The sequence below is a fragment of the Pezoporus wallicus genome, unplaced genomic scaffold, assembly GCF_028554395.1.
Source record: "Pezoporus wallicus isolate ANWC-B61680 ecotype Strahan unplaced genomic scaffold, APGP_CSIRO_Pwel_v1 contig_8717, whole genome shotgun sequence".
NCBI classification, from domain to species: domain Eukaryota; kingdom Metazoa; phylum Chordata; class Aves; order Psittaciformes; family Psittacidae; genus Pezoporus; species Pezoporus wallicus.
Window position 1 is genome coordinate 359,673 of NW_026640825.1, and position 17,617 is coordinate 377,289.

Below are 17,617 nucleotides of genomic sequence, written 5' to 3' on the forward strand. Positions count from 1 at the left end.
CCACCAGAGAGAACTGTGGTTTAGGCAGCTGCAGCTACAGGGTCCTGCTTGGAAGCTTCAGCTTCCAGCTTGGGGCTGCTGTTTGGGTCTCTGCTATCTTGTCAAAGATAGCAACAAAGAGCTAAGCCAACACTTCTGTGCCCTGCAGCTCTCACAATCAACCGCTGTGAACAGTGAAGTGACTTCATCCCGTCTTGGCCCTGTTGCCACCAGAATCCATCCTGCCACTGGCACAGAACTTGGGGGTGGAGGAGAATCGTGCCCTGTCCAACCTGGCCTTGAACACTGCCAAGGATGGGGCAGCCCCAGCTCCCCATGGCACCCTGTGCAGTGTCTCCAGGACTGATCTGGCACTGTTCTGTCAGGGATTTGATCTTTGGATACAGTGCATTAGATGGATTAGAGCAACGACGCAAGCCATCCATATTTTGAAAGTCCAATGACCTTTAACAATGAGAAATAAGAGGAAAAACGTGAACCCTGACAAATTCATAACTACAGCACAGGGGAAAGGAATGTATTCTTTTAACATATGAAAAAACATTGCTCATGACATGTCTATTTTCCCTTCAGTCCTGGAGCTGTTATGAATTACATACAGCAGATTTAGCCATTGTTTGTTCTGGTGCCTTTTTGTGTGTGGGTATATTCGGCTGCTCTGAATTCTTCCCTTATCGCTGATCATGTAACTGTAGGAACCACCATTTGTTTTGTCTCTCCAGGATCCCATGGTAGCGTTGTGTTCCTGTCCTACCGCTACCCCATCAGCGAGAGCTCAGCGATAGGGTTCTGCTGTAACCAGCATCATCCACCCAATAGCCACAGACACATTTCTCATTCAACTGAAGGGGAAATGGCACGTTGCATCAGTTCCTACCAGCGTGGCACAAGCAGCAGAGACATTATAAACCCTCATCGCCCTCCAGATCGTCCAGAGTCCAGTGCCCAACTCCAACCACCTTTGTTAGGGTGACAACAAACAGCAACAGCTCGGTGCTTGTATGCCTGTTGTGGGTTGGCTTCTCCGCTGGTGTTATCCTTTCGGGATGCAGATGAAAGGAAGCAGGCTGCAGCCCTCAGTGAGCTGCAGAAGGTCACTCCATCCCAAAGCAAAAGCAAATGTGTGTGCTACCTCATCTCCAAGAGCAATCACAAAACAATGTCAGATGTCAGCAAACAGCTCAAACACTCCCGGAATCCAGCAAATACCCCCCCAAAACCCAATAACAATTTATTCCTTTTAATATGGAAAAGTTACCCCCAGCGTCTCTAACGCAGCTGAAGATTAAGAAATCCCATCCTTCAGAGAAATTGGCCAGCAGAGCCATAAAAACACTGTCTATTTTTAGGAAGCCCAAAGCTTTTCCCTCTATTTTCCTCATTCAGCAGCAGGTCACATACCGAGGAAAACCAAAACCATGCCACAGGATGCTCACGGATCTCAGGCCAAGGGCACTGCCTCCAGCACAGCCACCCTTAAGGAGGGTTTTCTTTGCTCCTCAGCATCCCAGCTGCCTCCCCAGCGCCCAGGCTCTGGGATAAGGGGTGCAGGGAACAGGCCCACCCCGGCTGCACACAGGCACAGGGGCTCAGCCCTTCCCACCACAGTGAGAGCACAGCAGATGTGCAGTGGAGGTTTCTTTCCATCCTGATACTGCTGCTTAGGGCAGAGAGAAGCCTTCTCCTGGGCGCGCTCCACCACGAGGAGTGGGTACCACAGCTTTGGGCTGTACCCCAGCACGATGCTTTTACCCCTGAACACCTTCAGCACCCTCCCGGAGAAGCCTGAGCTCCCTTTTAGGTGGTTTATGAAGCTGCACTGGTGCATTTGGGGGTGGCCGTTGCCCTTTCTGCCTTTTCCCATCTGATGAGCACAAAGACAAAGGTGCGGTTTGTCTTTCTCGAGAGCAATGTATTTGGCTCCCTCCTGTGGGCACCGGCGTTGCTCATCTCCCAGAGCATCCGATCGCAGCAAGGCGATCTCAGCAGCTCATGCTCTGCTCAATCCCCTCGCACAGCCCTGGGCTGACTTGGCCAACAGCAATTTTCCTAAGCTTGAGCATTCCCAGCAATGCCACAGGGATGCGCAAAATGGATCAGGGCGCTTCCAAACCAAGAGAACTGTGCAGGGGTGAACCCAAGCACGTAGATCCCTCTGGTCTCAATAGCAGTGTATGCCATATTGCCTGCGTGGAAGCAGTTCACTGGTGTCCAGTGTTACCATGTCATTTTCTATCCCCTCTCCGTGGGAGTTCAACCTGGTACCTTCCAGGATTATTTCCTGTTCAGGATCCAACCACCAAGTGGAATCAGCTGGGGAAGTTCTACCTCTCTTTGGTTGCTGCCCTTACTAAATCCTCAAACCCCAGGAATATCTGCAAGTTCTTCAGCTCTCAGCCTGGATATTCCCAGGGTGGGTCCAAACCAACCCCGGCTCCTCTCCCCACACCTAGAAACTGCTGTTTCCTGTTCTGCCTCCAACAACATCCCACAAAGCAGAAGCTCCAGGCCACTGCGAGGCTGAACCCTCATTCAGACCATCAAAAACACCACCTTAATACAGTCTCTGTATTGCTTAATCCTCAAAAACGCTCATTTTCCCCAGGATTAGCTGCTTGAGCTGGTTTAGCTGCCAGCCAGCACAGAACTGATGAGTGTGCAGGTGAGCAGCACTCTCCATAGCTCTCCCTCAGGCTTCTCTGGAGAGTTTCCTCCAACCCTCATCCCTTTTCTTCTATGTCAGTAAGTTTTTATAGGAGAACAAGTGTGCCCAGCTCCGGATTCATGGATGCATCTCCGAGATGTGGGGAAAGACCAAGTGCAGGTGAACAGCACGGCTGAGGGGTCCTGGTACCCCACAAGTGGGACAGGCTGGGGATGCTGCTGCCCTCTCCCATTCCTTCACTGCAAAACAAGCCTGAGTGCATCTGGTTCAGCCTCTGGGGTTATCAATGCCATCACCCACACCTGCATCACCCCAGTTCTAACACAACAGCCTTGTCTGATCCCTGTCACTTTATGAGGGTGGAAGGGTGACCTGCTTCTGCCTCACACCTTCACAGATGGGAAGGAAGCAGGTCCTTTGAACCTCTGATCTTGCCTAACAGTAAAGCCTTGTGTCTCCATGGCTGACCTACCACATTGAAGTGCCCATGTGCTGCTCCACACAGCTCTACATCCCTCTTTGAACTCGGGCAGCTCAGGGAATAAGATGTGGAGTGAACCCGAATCTCCCAGACAAGGTGGGATCTGCCTGCTCCTTATGACACCCAGTCAGTTCCTCCTATTGCATCCCCTCGAACTGAAATGGAAACGAGATGAGACAGTCCTGATCCGTACAGAAGTGCAAGTGAAGCAGAAAACCAGATCATCTCCAGTTACATCACCTCAGTCGGCAAAGCGCTGCCGATTCATCAGCCCCTTGAGCTGTGAGTGATGGACCTGTCCGTCCAAAGGCACCTCCTGCACAGCTACAACACAGCCAGTGACCTTCTGGCTCTTCCCAGACTACCTGAAGGCCAAGGCTTCCCGTGCAGTTCCCTTGTGTCCAAGTGGAGTCCGGCTCCAGCCTGGGCTCGGGGGTTAACAAACACTCCAGACAACGGAGCCTGGCACGACTTGGCCGGACACATGACGGGTGAGTAATGCACGAGTTCACACAGGTAGTGATCTGCAGCCTGGATGTGAGCTGGAACATCGCTCCAGGGGCAGCGTGGAGCTTTCAAGTAAAGAGCCATGACTCACTGGCTTGGTATTTGTTTGCCTCTGCTCCCCATTCCCCACGCACGCTCTCACCACCCAGTCCTGCTCTCTGCTAATGCAGCTGAGCTTTCTCTTACTCCAAAGCAGGAGCTTTAAGATTAACCAGCAAGTGGGCCACAAGTGCCTCTTTGTGCGGGTAGAACCTGGTAATGCCACAGCAAACACTCCAGGCAATACCCTTGGGTCACTGGCACTGATTTCAACAGACTTGTGCTGCCCGATGCCAGCCAAGGATGTGCCCCTTCTCCCATGGGGATGGGGTGGGGAGGAGCAGCAGAGCAGAACATGACTGGTCAGGGCACGACCTCCCCTCGCTTGACTTAAAACCAGCACTTGAAATATAAGCAGGAAAGAAAACACCTCCTGAGCACCCACTGCTGACAAGAAGCTGGTTCATTCCAAAGCTGGAGCTCACGAAGATGCCCCACGGCACAAGCAGTTCACCTACCCCAAACCTCCCTGGGATGCTTTCCCTTGGCCTCTTTCCTTGCTGTGTCTTGACAACACAGCCGTGTCTCAGATAACTGCTGATGTCTGAAATGAGGGCCACAGTGCTACACCCTTAGTTCCAAGCACCCATGTCTAACCCCACAGCAATCCCCAGGGATATAGCTCCCATCATCTCGGTCCTCCTCGAAACAAGGCTTCATGTAACAATGGTAGACCTGTGCTTGTCCTCACGTGTGAGGTAGATCACCGTAAGAGCCAGAATGACACCTCCTTTTACAGAACTATCAAGAGTCATTTAAGACTAACTGAATAAGCTTACAGAAATGCTGACCTATGAACAACGGTGTCCTGCAGGTTCTTTTGAAGAGACCCTGCTCTCGTTGAAGCCCATGTCTAGGGAAGAGTGAACGTGAAATGAAAAGAGATTTGTTCCAGATGTAGCTTGCGGTTCTTGCTGGAAACTGAAGCTATTTTGGAGCATCATTCTTAATTCATGGCATTTATTATTTATTGCCTTCACCTTCCGTGTGTAGAAGCATCTTCTTCAAATGCACCTCACCCCAGTGGGCTCTGGATGGCAGCAGCACACAACACAGAAGCATTGGACCCAGTGCTGAGGAGGACCAAGGAGGACCAAGACAGGACCCCAGCATGAGCCCAACTGAAGGCAACAGCTTCACCTTGCCTCTGCAGTCCCTGATGGGCTTGAAACTTCCTGAACCACCCCCTAGCATCGGGCTGGTCCAGCCTGGAGAAGAGAAGGCTCCTTAAGGGGAGACCTCAGAGCAGCTCCAGTGCCTGAAGGGGCTGCAGGAAACCTGGAGAGGGGCTTGGGACAAGGGATGTAGGGACAGGACACTCTAACAGCACAAGCTCCAAGTTCCATCTTCCAACCACATCGCCTGTCCTCAACCTACCAAACAGAACTAACGTGCTTGCACTACAATCACACAGCTACTTGCTCTGCTTTACTGCCCTCTGGTCCTCAAGGCAGTTGAGCCAACTGTGACTAATCTATAATTTGACTTTTAAATGTGCTTTCCACACACGGTTTTCAAGCACAGTTCAACAGCTGGTTCTGGGACGGCTCCTATGAGCCATCAGCAGATTTCCATCTAGCTCTGGTCACCACCGCCAGCCAATAAAGCCTGAGTAAGGAATGGAACAACAGGAGCGGCTCCAATAAGGATAAACTCTGTTACCCTGGGATAAAGTTTATATCAAATCTCTCTGATACGCCCAGGCTGCTTGAAGGCGAAACTCACGCTCCACAAAGCTATTTCAGTTCTGCTTTTATGCAGTGGTCAAAGGTTTGCCCTTAGCAAATGACTCCAGCTCTCCTTGCCTGAACTATCTGAATGAGAACTGACCTTTTAGGAGCGCTTTAAATCTTCCTCAGTAATGTGAAACCCAGAAGCACTCCGAGAAGTTGAGAAGAAACTTATCTAACATCAGTTGGACTTGCTGGGTTCCCAAAGGCAGCTGGTTCCAAGCTGTCGCACTGAGTAGGGCCCAGGCTATTTGTGTTGTGGGGCTTTTTAGCAGCACTGATTCACTTGTCCCTAAAGCTGAGGGCACAGAGTGACTCACACTGGAACACACGGAAATGATGCTGCAGACCCGAGTAGGTGCTCTCATCTCTTGCTTTTAATGCTCCTAAGTCTGACAAAAAGCTCCGAGAGGCTCTCTTGCATCTTCCCTCTCATCCCACATCCTTCCTCTCTTCCGACTAGTCTATTTTTAGGAGTTCCAGAGCATTTCCTGGTGCTCCCTTTTCACCCTTGCAGCCTTGCAATAGGTACCACGCCGTAGGTGACAGTGAGGTGGGAATGTAGATGTGGTTCTGTGAAAGCACCACAAGAAGCCATAAGCAACCATTTAACAACTGGCACCCAAGGATAGAGCTGAGTGCAGTTACGCTGGCCAACACCAAGGACAGTATTCGCTGCATCAAGGGCACAGCACAGATGAAGACCTGTGCTTCAGGAGGATGGGCAAAGAGAATTGTATAAATCACACCTCGTTTCTCCTACCTCTTTCCTAGCAGGAAAACAGGCGGCTGCTGTAAGATAGCCAAAATGAGCAAATAAATGCCTATGATGGAGGGAAGGTGAAGTAAACAAGCTTCTCCTTGCCATAATGACTGCTGGCTTCAAAAGGGTATTAAAAGACCGATTAAAACCCCAGTTCCCTGTCACCATTCCAGAGGAACACAGCAGATGTAATGGGGATGCAGTAGATGGCATCTCTTTTTCTCCGTGTCAGTGCAAGTAATCCTGCCCAGACTACCTGGATATTGGTGGGTTTGCCTCTACAGGTAAGAGAATGGGAATAGCCAGATTCCACTTGGAAAAGTTTAGGAAAAGGAAAGGCTTTCCCTTCCATAAGCCTTCCTGCTGAATCCTTCACACCTGAATTCCTACACACTGCTTTGGGCTTTGATGACGCAAATCTGCAGTCACTGGCTTGTTCAGTCAGTGATGTGAAACCTGGCAAGGCACAGCCGAGAGGCTGTTCAGCAATAAATCCTTATCTTAAGTACTTCTTTACAACGTTTAATGCTTTGGAGAGCAGGGACTGCCTTTGTTCACACTCCTTAATCACTTCTGCATCTTACCCTCCGCTTCCCCTGCTTTACTCTGTCATGGGATATACTGAACAAAACCCTGTCTATAAAGGGAAATCGCAGCCTGGAGCACCTTTGGAAAGGCTCCCAATGTTTGAGAGGGTAAACTTCAGTTTTGCACAGCTGGTCTTCTCTGACCTGCTCGAGTATCACTGACATTCCCAAATAACAGCAGTTTCTGAGGGTAACGTTTCTAATAGTGCGCTATGATGAGAAGCCTAAAATCCTACTTTCACTATGGAGAAAGAGAAGGATGAGGTGGCCTCTAAATCACTCCTAACTGTCCCTCCTCTCTTCTCCCCAGTCATTACAGCTTAGCTTGCACTTCCTTGGCATTCAGGCATTGTATTCCCATGGACTCTTTGAAAAGCCTGAGCCTAAAAGCCTTACTGAGGTGGTTGAGCAGTTAAGAGACCTCAATGCTACCTGGTCGCATGAGTGAGAAGTTCAGAAAATTATCATAGGACAAGGGATAAAACATACATTCCTAAAGGTAAGAAAAGCCCTATTTAGTCTTTTTTGTCCCAGAAATCAGAACTTCCTCTATCAAGATACTGAACACCTCCTCTGTGTATACATGCAGCCCAGAAACCACCCATGCCCTTGGGCTGCATCACCAGCAGCGTGAGCAGGGGGTTGGAACTAGAAGAGCTTGAAGGTCCCTTCCAACCCATGATTCTTTGCACAGAAACCTCCTTGTCTCTGGGTACCTACATGTGGCTTTCCCCGCTGGCTCCTCAGCTCACTTACACTGCATCTCCTACAACCCAGGCGAGCAGTGCCTGTTTGCAATGCAGAGCTAAGGAAGAGGTGACTCCAGTCCATGGCCACTTACAGAGTGGTGCAGAAAGGCTCAGCCTGCCCAAGAAGTGGAGCACTGCAGGGATGGGTGAGGGACCACGTGCTCACGTATGCCTGCGCTGTGTTGGAGCAAGAAGCTGGAAGGAAACGCTCAGGAAATGCATCCCAGCCCAAAATGGATTCCAAAGGGCAAAGGTGCCTTGTTTGCAGAGGAGCTGCTGCCGCCATACAGGCAGGTGGGTCTCTGGGCAGTATTTAGGAAGACAAGTCAGCAAGACCAGGCTACCAAGCTCTAACAAAAAGCTCTTTTATGGCTTCACCCTGTACCCTTATTCCCCCTGTTATCAAAGTCTGGGACTATCCGAAGCTTTGGAAGTATAAAGTGACCAGGTTCGCTTTAAACAGGGGACAGCACTGGGGATTCAAGTTTAAGAGTTTAATAGAAAGAATGACAGATTCATTGTGTTGACCTCTATGGCAAGACTTCAATTCATACCAGAACCTTTTGAAGACTATGTGAATCTAATGAGATGCTAATGAATGCAAATAGCAATGATGTAGCAGAGATTTCCTGGCCTAAATCTTTGGCAAATGCTGATATTATAGAAATTTGCTTTCATGGCATTGATCAATAAGGCAGATTTCAACAATAATACCTTCTAAGGATGAGGCTTGCTCTCATTCAAATAGGGAGATGCATGGAAGCTGTGCACATACTGTAAACTATGTTCAGTGCCCGGAATAACTTCCCATCAAATTCCATTTAGACAGGGCCATTTACTGAACAAATTGCAGGATAAACAGACCTGTTTGGATAAGCTGTCATCTTGGCAGATGTCTTTGGGACCTGGCTCTCGCCTTCTTCCTCCCATCAGAAGCTGGCTGCTGGTCCAAGGGGTTTGTGTCAATGAGAATTGACAGCAAAACCTACCCTGCATGGAAAGAGAGGTCCCCAGAAGAGCTTCAGGCCTGGGGAGCTCCATGTCCACTGCCCACTGCCACCTTCAGACAGCTCCTGAGGGATGTGTAACTGTGCCTGCCGACACACGGCGTGCCCGTGGGCCCTGCGGGTCAGAGAGGTTGCGCTGCAGCATCCCCTGGGATGCCAGTTCCAGCTCCACAGATGGAAAACGGGTGATAACCCACTAGTTTGCCATGGGATATACTGAACAAAACGTAATGGGGACGGAGTGAAAACCAAGCCATGATCTGCAGGTATTTCTGCCCTAACCAACGTAAAAAGTACAAGGAGCAGAGAACCTCACTGCAGGGATGTTCCTGCTTCATTTAGGGGGTAAACTGCCATATGTTTCTTATCCAAAAGTCACCACAAGCACCAGGTTTTCTCACACACGTCACAGAAAAGCTTCTGTTTCACAGCTTGCAGCTATCAATGGGTGTATTTAACACAGGCAGCGTTTTGCTTTGTTCATTACTACCCATTCTTCTCAGAAGAGCACTATCCTTTCCTCAGGACAAAGGTGGGCTGCCAGAGTACAAGATTATATAGAATTAGACAGTGGCACCAACAAAAAGCATATTATGTGAGCTTAGAAGTAGGTGCCTAGCCTTAGGCTCTTCCCCTCTGCTCTTGCATGGTCAAAGAACAAAGGCATAGAACAACTCTTAATTCAACCTGGAAACACTGCCATGGAGCAGCAATGAGCTGTGAGCTCCGGTCTGAACCAGACAGACATCGGGTGCTGCAGGAGCTGTCAACCACACCGCACTGCTCTTAGCAACAAGCAGGAAACCTCCATAAGGTACAAACCAGAGACCTACAGAGAGCCACATGGGAACTGCCTACCTGGCTTTCACATAAAGAAGTAGGAGGTTGGGGACTTTAAAAAGTATGGATATAAACTACCTGGGGAAGACCCTGTCCTTTCCACGAGCCCCTCCAGCTCCTCTGGATCCAGTGGTAACTGGACTGCAATGGGGCTAAGAGCTCTTGAAACAGCCCCGACACAAGAGGCATGCTGTTAGAGCAAGTCCCGAGGAGGCCGTGAGGATGATCACAGGGATGGAGCAGCTTTCCTATGGAGCCAGGCTGAGAGAGCTGGGCTTGCTCAGCCTGGAGCAGACACGGTTCCAGGAAGACCTTAGAGCAGCTTTGTTTCCACTTTTACTCATCTCCCTGTAGGGCTCATCCTAAAATCTCCCATCAATTTTGTGACTTTAGCATGAATATAAAGGGTTTTTATTCAGTTATGTGCTCTGCTCTATAGCTGACAAACCCCCTTAAACATGACAGAGTTCATTTAGTAGAATACTGGGCAATTGTATCCCCAAACACATTATTCCTCCAGTCTTGTAACATTTCTCTCTCTGTTTTACTACCCATGGCACCGGTGAGCTTGGAAATGCTGCAAAATCCACCTTTCCTGGGGCATTCTGGCACTTTTTGCACTGAGCTCACCCAGGCCAGGATGCTCAGAAGAAACCACTTTATTTTTGGTCAATATTTCCTCAAAGTTGAATGAAACTTCAAAAACACACCCCCAAACCCTGGCTCCCCATTATTATTTTAGCCGGAATCCAAGGTTATCCGGGCCCTTCCCAAACTTTCATGATTGAAAACAAAAAGAGAGGGAGGAAAAAAGCCGCCTTCGCTTTCCCAAGCATCAGATCAGGGCTCAAAAATCCACAGCAGACTTATGTGAAGGAAGGAGCTTGGGAACGTCCAACTAAACCCACTGGAGACATTGCCCCCCACACAAAAGCACTGATTTCAGGGGGTATTTACCCAAAGGCTTTGTAATCTCAGTGCCCATGCGTGTTCTCCTCCTCCCTTACCTACAGGCAGACCACAAACCAAGCCTCTAAATGCCGAATAAATGAAGACCCAGGTGAGGGGCCACACATTCAAATCCACAGCAGAATTTGGGGTTGGTTTAATGTTTCTTCCTGTACATGAGCTCTACAGTTCTACAAGAAACCTGGAGAGGGGCTTTGGAACGGGGTAACTTTAAGGTCCCTTCACCCAAACCACTCTGTGATTCCATGACACAGCTCGGTTTAGGGACACAGGGAACAGGTAAAACTGTACAAAATGCACGAGTCGCTCTGCCATGGCTTGTTTAAAGTGGCACAGATTTAAAGCCATCGCCCATCACCCTATGGAACGGAGTTGAGGCAGTAGCAAAGGAGTCACTGAGGTCTTACCTCTCATTTATACTAATGCTTTTCTGCCTGTGTTTGAACGGTATTAGCAAGCACTTCAGTATCTCCGCCACTATTTACTAAGCTAAGTAATTGCTCCCAGCACATTAATACAGCGCAGGGATCCAGGGAATCTTTACTGATACCATCAGGGCTGTCAGGACCTCAACTAAATGAGGTGAGCAGGAGTGGTGGCTTGGAAAAGTCACCCGAAGCCAAGAGCTGCAATACTACAAGGGAAGATCACAACGACCAGAGTCACTCCACAAGGAGCTGCCTGTCAGCATCAACCTTGGGACTCCTGCCATTGTGCAGACCTAAGCTGGAGTGCTAAACTGGAGTGCCATCTTCTTTGCTATCTAAGATATACATCTTAGAATATATCTATATATATTTTATATAGAATATATATATTAAAATACATATCTTAGAATTATCTAAGATAATTCTTTGCTATCTAAGTGCTGCTCTTTGCTGTCTTCTCTATGGCATATGTTACTAAGCCTATTCTTTAAAACAGGTTTTCATTGTTTTCTCAGGATCAAACCAGCAATAATAGAGGAAAGTGTGGATTAGCAGCTCAAAACCACTCGGGCAATAAACACAGAGTATTCTGTAATGCTGATTTTCAATTAAATGCCTTTGGAATTTTGTGTTTTATGTGACTTCCTTTTACCTTCTGCAGGTAATCATTTGAAAGGGCCTTTTCTATGGACCGGCCCTGTGTGCGTTTGGCTTGGCCCTCAGCAGATGTGCTCTTCAAACAGGACGGTTCCAAACATCCCCCATACAAGTGTAATTTCGAAGCACGTCTTTACTTTGCCTCCAATTAAAATACCCCAGCAGGCCAAAAGTCACAGGGCAAGCAGGAAGAAGTGGTAAATCAGTTTTGGCTGGGTTACATCAATTAAAGCCTGGCTTCGCTCCAGCTTAGAAAGGCAAATAAATGCAAGTCGGTACATTCCGAATCAGCTGAGGTTTACACACTGAGCGAGGACAGGGCAGGCCGATGGACTAAGCTGGTGCTCCTGTCTGAAGATGCAGTTATGGGGAGCGAACACAAGGGTTTGCCAACCTGCCCGTCCCCAGCCACCAGCGGTGTCATCCACATGGTTGGTTCCTGTCTCTTACAGCCCTCCTGTGTCTTATGTCTTAAGCAACAACCTACCTACTATATACCACTTACTCCTGACACCAGATCCCTTCATTCCCCCGATGTCCTTACTCAGTGGGTAAAAGCCACCTGCAGCACGAGGCACGCCTTAGAGCAGGATGGAACTAGAAGGCTCTCTCTGCATGGGAATCCCAGCCAGCTCCCTATCATATGACTCGAGGGGCAGGTACGTACCTGGGGCAGATGAAACCCAAGCGGTTGGAGTTTGTCCCACAGCCTCGCATTGCTTCTGCCTGGCTTGGATCTGGGAATATTCCACCTCGTGGCCACAGCCTTATCTGATGAAAGACAACAGCGCATGGCGTGAGCAAACAGCCCCGCTGGGCCTTGCCTTTGTTCCTTCTCTCCTAGGCTCAGTGCCTGTCCTCCTCCCAGGGCATGTGCAGGGTGGCAGGAGGAGCACGCTCCACACCACATGAGCTCCTGATCCCAGGAGGAGCGGGCACTTCTCAAAGAAAGGTATTTTGGGTCCAGGAATGATGCTTTTAGAACTGACGCCTCCATGAACAAATCACTGCAGCTCTCATTTATACCCATATGTCTACTATATATATCCATTATATACCTTATAGTCCTTCAAATATAGATATAAAATAGACATCTAACCCTAATATACATATTTCTGTTTTTTATATCTATATATATAAACATTAGAAATAGCTTTCTCTGAGCTGCTCAGAAGCAACGCAGCATCACCAGTGGAGGTTCTAGGTTACTTTGCTTAGAGGATCTGTTTCTTTATGTCACCAGAGACCTCCTGTGAGACCTTGAATCCTTAATCCCAAACTCTCCCCCATCTGCAAAGCAGGATTAAATGGATGCTTTAATTCACCTTTTGTCCTGGGGCAGCTTGCAGCTTCTTGGTGAAAGGGAAAGGCTCAGGTGAGGACTCACGACTGCCAACCCCAAGCATTCAAAACCATCAGCCAGGCCTAAACAAATAGCAAAGAGAGCAGGAGATTAACAGCAGTAAATGATGCGTTTGAGTCCTTTTTATTTGCTCTCTCAGTCTGCAGTGCTCAGGTTTGGATTTTCAAGATCCCCAAGACCTAGAAAACTGCTTTTTTTTGCAGCACAATAACAAGAATAACAACTGAAAGCTGAGACCGCCAACTGTTCACATGATCCCTGGGGTCAAGGCTGCAGGGAAAGCAATAAAGGGACTGAGACTCCTCATAAAACCACGTGAGGTGGCAAGCCCTCTGTGCCTCCTGTCTACCAGGACGAGGTCCCAGTAAACAGAGCTGTTTAGAAGTTCCTTGGAATCATCCCATCAGGAACGGCATTGAAAGACACACTGGACCCTTGAGTACCAGCACTGGAAGCAACACCCTCCACGCAGCCCACTAGGAAAGCAAAAGAACCCCAAATCCTTACCTCAGCCCAGCATTTCGAATACATCACGTACATGTTGGCACCCAAGAAAAGGCTCAGGGACTGCCTGAGAGCAGCTGGAGCATGCACAGCAGCTTGGACAAGTAAAATGAGATGATTCCAATCAGAGATGCCCATCTTTCAGGAAACAGTGCAGTTCAACCCCTTGATCCATCCTATTACACTGACCAGGGGTTGCTTGTTGTCAAATAAGCACTTTCAAGGTCTATTTAATGAAGATAACACTAGAGGCAATGAAACACATTCAAGTGCTGCAATCCCCTATAGCCAAAGGATCCACAAATGCTCCAGCTCATCAGTGGTTGTTGGTTTTTTTCCCTTTTCCACTTTCATTACACTTGCTCACATCACAACAGCATGAAAAACCACCCTTTACAGGCTTGGGCAACAGACAGAGAAGCTGCATTTGATGTAAAAGCCCAGCATATTTACAGTGTGTGCTGGGTACCACACAAGGATGTGGTAGACATGGCATCCTGACACAGGCACAACCACACCTGTACCCATCGGGCTTGTTTAGGGGAGGAAGGCAACTTCACCCCGCTGGTCCAAAGCACAGCTTGGCTGGTGGGTAGCCCTGTCCACACTGGGAGCTCTTTGTCAGTAACCACATCAAGTTCCCTATGCCAGGAAAAACCTCCTGCTGCAGAGGGAGCTCAGGCTGGACAGTTGCTCCTTTGTTCGTGTTCTTGCCTCAAGCACGGAGCAAGATGACTCAATGAAACGTTCTCTCTGTGTGCGGGGAGCAGCCGGAGTCCATCAGGCTGGAGGCACTAGGACAGGTCATCCAGGTTAAATAGTCCTGCTTCTTCTTGCCTGGATGCTGGAGGCCTCGCCAGCTGTCTCCAAAGGGAAGGGATTTGAGCTGAAGGCCGGGCTGTGGCAGAGCTGGCAGGACGGCAGCAGAGCAGGCAGGTGCAGGGCCTTCCATGGACAATGCAGGGGTGAAGGAGGGAGAGGATGGGCAGAGCCGGGGTTCAGTTCAGGGAGGTCTGAGGTGTGGATCCACTGCACACACACTGCCTTGCACAGCTCTAAGTGGGTGTCCCCACAGCCTTCTCCCTCCTAGAGCCCTGCTTTAAGAACTGAGCCACTCTTTGCCCTCATCCACAGCAAGCAGAGCCCCGGATGGATGCCAGCCAGCAGAGAATCGTGCCAGACACCACGCCACAGCACTCAGGATGCCCTGGTCCCTTGGGAAAAGCAAGCCAGACCTCACATGCCACAAGTGCAAACAATACACGAAGCAACACTTCGAAAGGGGAACTAAGCCCACGGTCCTCAATTCACAATGATGTGCATTGTCAGCCCTGCTGTGCAGATGGAGAACATCAAACAGCCCCTACGTGTGCACACAATTGCACAACGCATGGCACAGCCAGAAACGTGGTTTCTGAGAAGCGTGAACCCTCAAAAATCCACCTTCATCACGTTGGGAAACGATGAGAAGTTGTTAAGAAATATGTCAAAGGTCTGTGCCTTCAGTACCTACAAGCACCCACGGGACCTTCCAGCACCTGCAGCCTGCGTGGCATCGCTACTCTATGTACTGCAGGACATTGGTGCAGGAGAATGGAGCAAAATGCAGCTAACAAAGGCCGATACAGAAAGAGGATGAAGCAACCATTTCTTGTGTTACATTTGGAAGAAAAGGGAAGGAAGAACATGCTTGTAACAACCCATACATGTCTACAATGCTCTCGGAGGCCAGAAAGGGCGACAGACATGCGAAGTTTGTGATGATTTCATTAGTCAAACTCAGATGACTGTCGGTGAGCTGCCTAGAACCACACCAAAAATAACTTGGCTGGTGCTTGCTGAGTGAGTTTCAACCACAGCTGAGGTGAAAGCGTTTCACTTTGCATCAAACCCTGTATTAAGTGTAGCCAAGGGCTGCTGAGGAGCAGGCAAGTAATAGGTAGAAGGGAAATAACTTTTCCAAGTGCTCCAAATAGGTCTAAAGCAGTGATCTGATGATAGCCTTCAACAGGAACCCAGAAAATAAGGACAAACCACTGGAGATTGGTAGCTGAGGAAAAGCAGGAGCATTAACTTTGGGAATGGGTGAGACAACAGAGGCAAGCACAAGAAAAAGCTTTATGCAAGGAGGAGGTTTTAAAGAGGAATTGCAGAGCTGGTCCAAGGGCCCTGGAAGGCAATAGAAGGTCTTCTGTTGACTTCAATGGGGTTTGGATCAGCAATGGAGATGGAGGGGAAGGGCTGGGGCTGGCACGGAGAGGCAGGTTGTGGGGAGACTGGAACGCAGCCGCGAAGAGATGGAGGAAGCAACGAGGAGCGCAGGGCTGGAGGTGCCAAAGCCCCATGGTTCTGTTTGTGCATCGGAGAAAAACAACCTGGAGGTTGGCTTGGGTGGAAGCTTGGGAGAAGCAAACGAAGGAGGGCGGAGGGCAGGTTACTGTGGGAGCTGAACCAAGAGCCCCACGCTTGGCCTGGTGGCAGCCCCTGAGCCTGCTCCCAGGAGGAAGAGGATGTGAATGCTGAGCTAAGAGGCAGAGCTGCTGAGCTGTTTGTCCCAGGGTCAGATGGGGGGAATGCAGAAGGGAACAAGCAGAGATAGACAGAAGGACTGAGTTATCTCTCTCAGCTGCTTATCTCTGTCTGTAGTGGTTCTATGGGTGTCCTTGCATGTACCTAATGAAGCAGAGGGGAAACGCATGTGGTGTTTACCACTCCCGAAAATCCCTCTTGAGTGCATTAACACCTTTGTAAACCCGGTTCAAAGTGAACCTTAGGACAAGGCAGAAGCAGAGAAGGGCTTCAAATCCTGAGCTCAGCCTACTGCCCAGCACACAACCACCGTTTCACTTCTAACACTCAGCTTAACCTAAGTGTTTGGTCAGAACCTCAGTGCAGGGGTGAATTCCACCCCTTACTGCTTCCTTCTTTCCATTGAGCAGACCCCACTCGAGTCAAACCCACTGATATCCCAGTTACTGAATGCTGAGGCAATCTTGCCACCCAGTTTTACCCTGCAGCGAGCATCCAAACAGCTCAGGTGAGACAAGGCACAATGGTAAAGGGGTTTCAAGGAGCCAGAAGCAGTTTTGCTGTCAGGTACCCCCCTCTCCACCTCTGCGGGAAGAAGCCACCATTGGATTGTTATGGAATCAAGGGCAGGAACACCAAACGCCGCTCGACTCGCAGACGGGAATTACACCCAGTTCCCTTCTGGGTCTACCCAAGACCTTCACCACATCCCATCCTCTTCTTACTGCCAGCTCTCTGTTGGTACGCCGTGTCTATTCATAAAGTAACTCTCCTTTCTACACTGTATGAAAGCACAGCTTCATAAGAACATTAGTTTAGGAGATTGGTAGGGTCGGCACATGGTTTTCCAGTGCGTCATGCAGAGAGAATGAGCTGAGCTGGATGCCTGGGGAGCAGCCACTCATTTCCAAAGATCAGTTATCTTAATTATCTTTCTCAGATTTAGTCCAAGGCTGCACTGCTCATTTCCATCCATGGAATGTTTCTAATACCAAATTGTCGACCTTTAGACTCAGCTTCATCACATCAGAACTAAAAAGACACCGACAGAGATGACCCAGCTCCTCTCTGATGAAACAAACACCTTGGCGGGGCGATGTCCAACCTCTTCACAAGGATGCTTCATGAGTTCTGTGCCTGAAGTGCTCTTTCCTAACCCGGGATGCATCACGGGTTCCTATGGTATGTGACTTTTCTTACAGAATGCAAGCTCGCTCTGTCTCCAAGCTAAAGTGTCCCAATGGAGCTGCTACCAAAGCCACATTCCAGTCCCAGGAGGGTTAGGCTGCAGCTCTGTCCCGGGAAGGCTCACTTCAAGAGTTACTTATTTAGACATGGCTATAATAAATGAATATATAAAGCTGGCACGTGTGCTGCCAAAGCAGATTTATATTCACATACTGAAGTATACAGCATGATCCATTCTAGTGCCATGTACTCTGTAATACCCGCTCTAACATCTAAGAAGTTAAACTATAAAATGGCTCTGCATTGAAAGCTGTGCCCTAAGAAGCACACTGCTATTTCATTACAACAGGCTACGTCCATGAGGTAACTTTCTAACACAGATTTTCAGAGCATTATTTGTCAGATACCACCTTGATTGCTCACTTGTCTGCATCCCCTTTTAGTGAGATGTTATCACATGGACCTCGAGCAAACATTACTAATATAGAAAAGGTAGAGAAGCACCTACTCAGTGTTTACACTGCAAGTATGACTCACAGACACAGATTAAA

General features: G+C 49.0%; 1 long non-coding RNA gene across 1 annotated transcript in view; it reads right to left on the reverse strand.

Moving 5' to 3' along the window:
* Positions 1-12,170, reverse strand: part of LOC130605409 (uncharacterized) — a 28,321-nt gene extending 16,151 nt beyond the window's left edge. Inside the window, exons 1-2 of the long non-coding RNA XR_008973685.1 lie at positions 12,150-12,170; positions 8,446-8,571 (exon numbers count right to left, since the gene is read on the reverse strand). This is a non-coding gene — a long non-coding RNA (uncharacterized LOC130605409). The remainder of the gene's footprint in view (positions 1-8,445; positions 8,572-12,149) is intronic.
* Between the last annotated feature and the right edge of the window lie 5,447 nt (positions 12,171-17,617).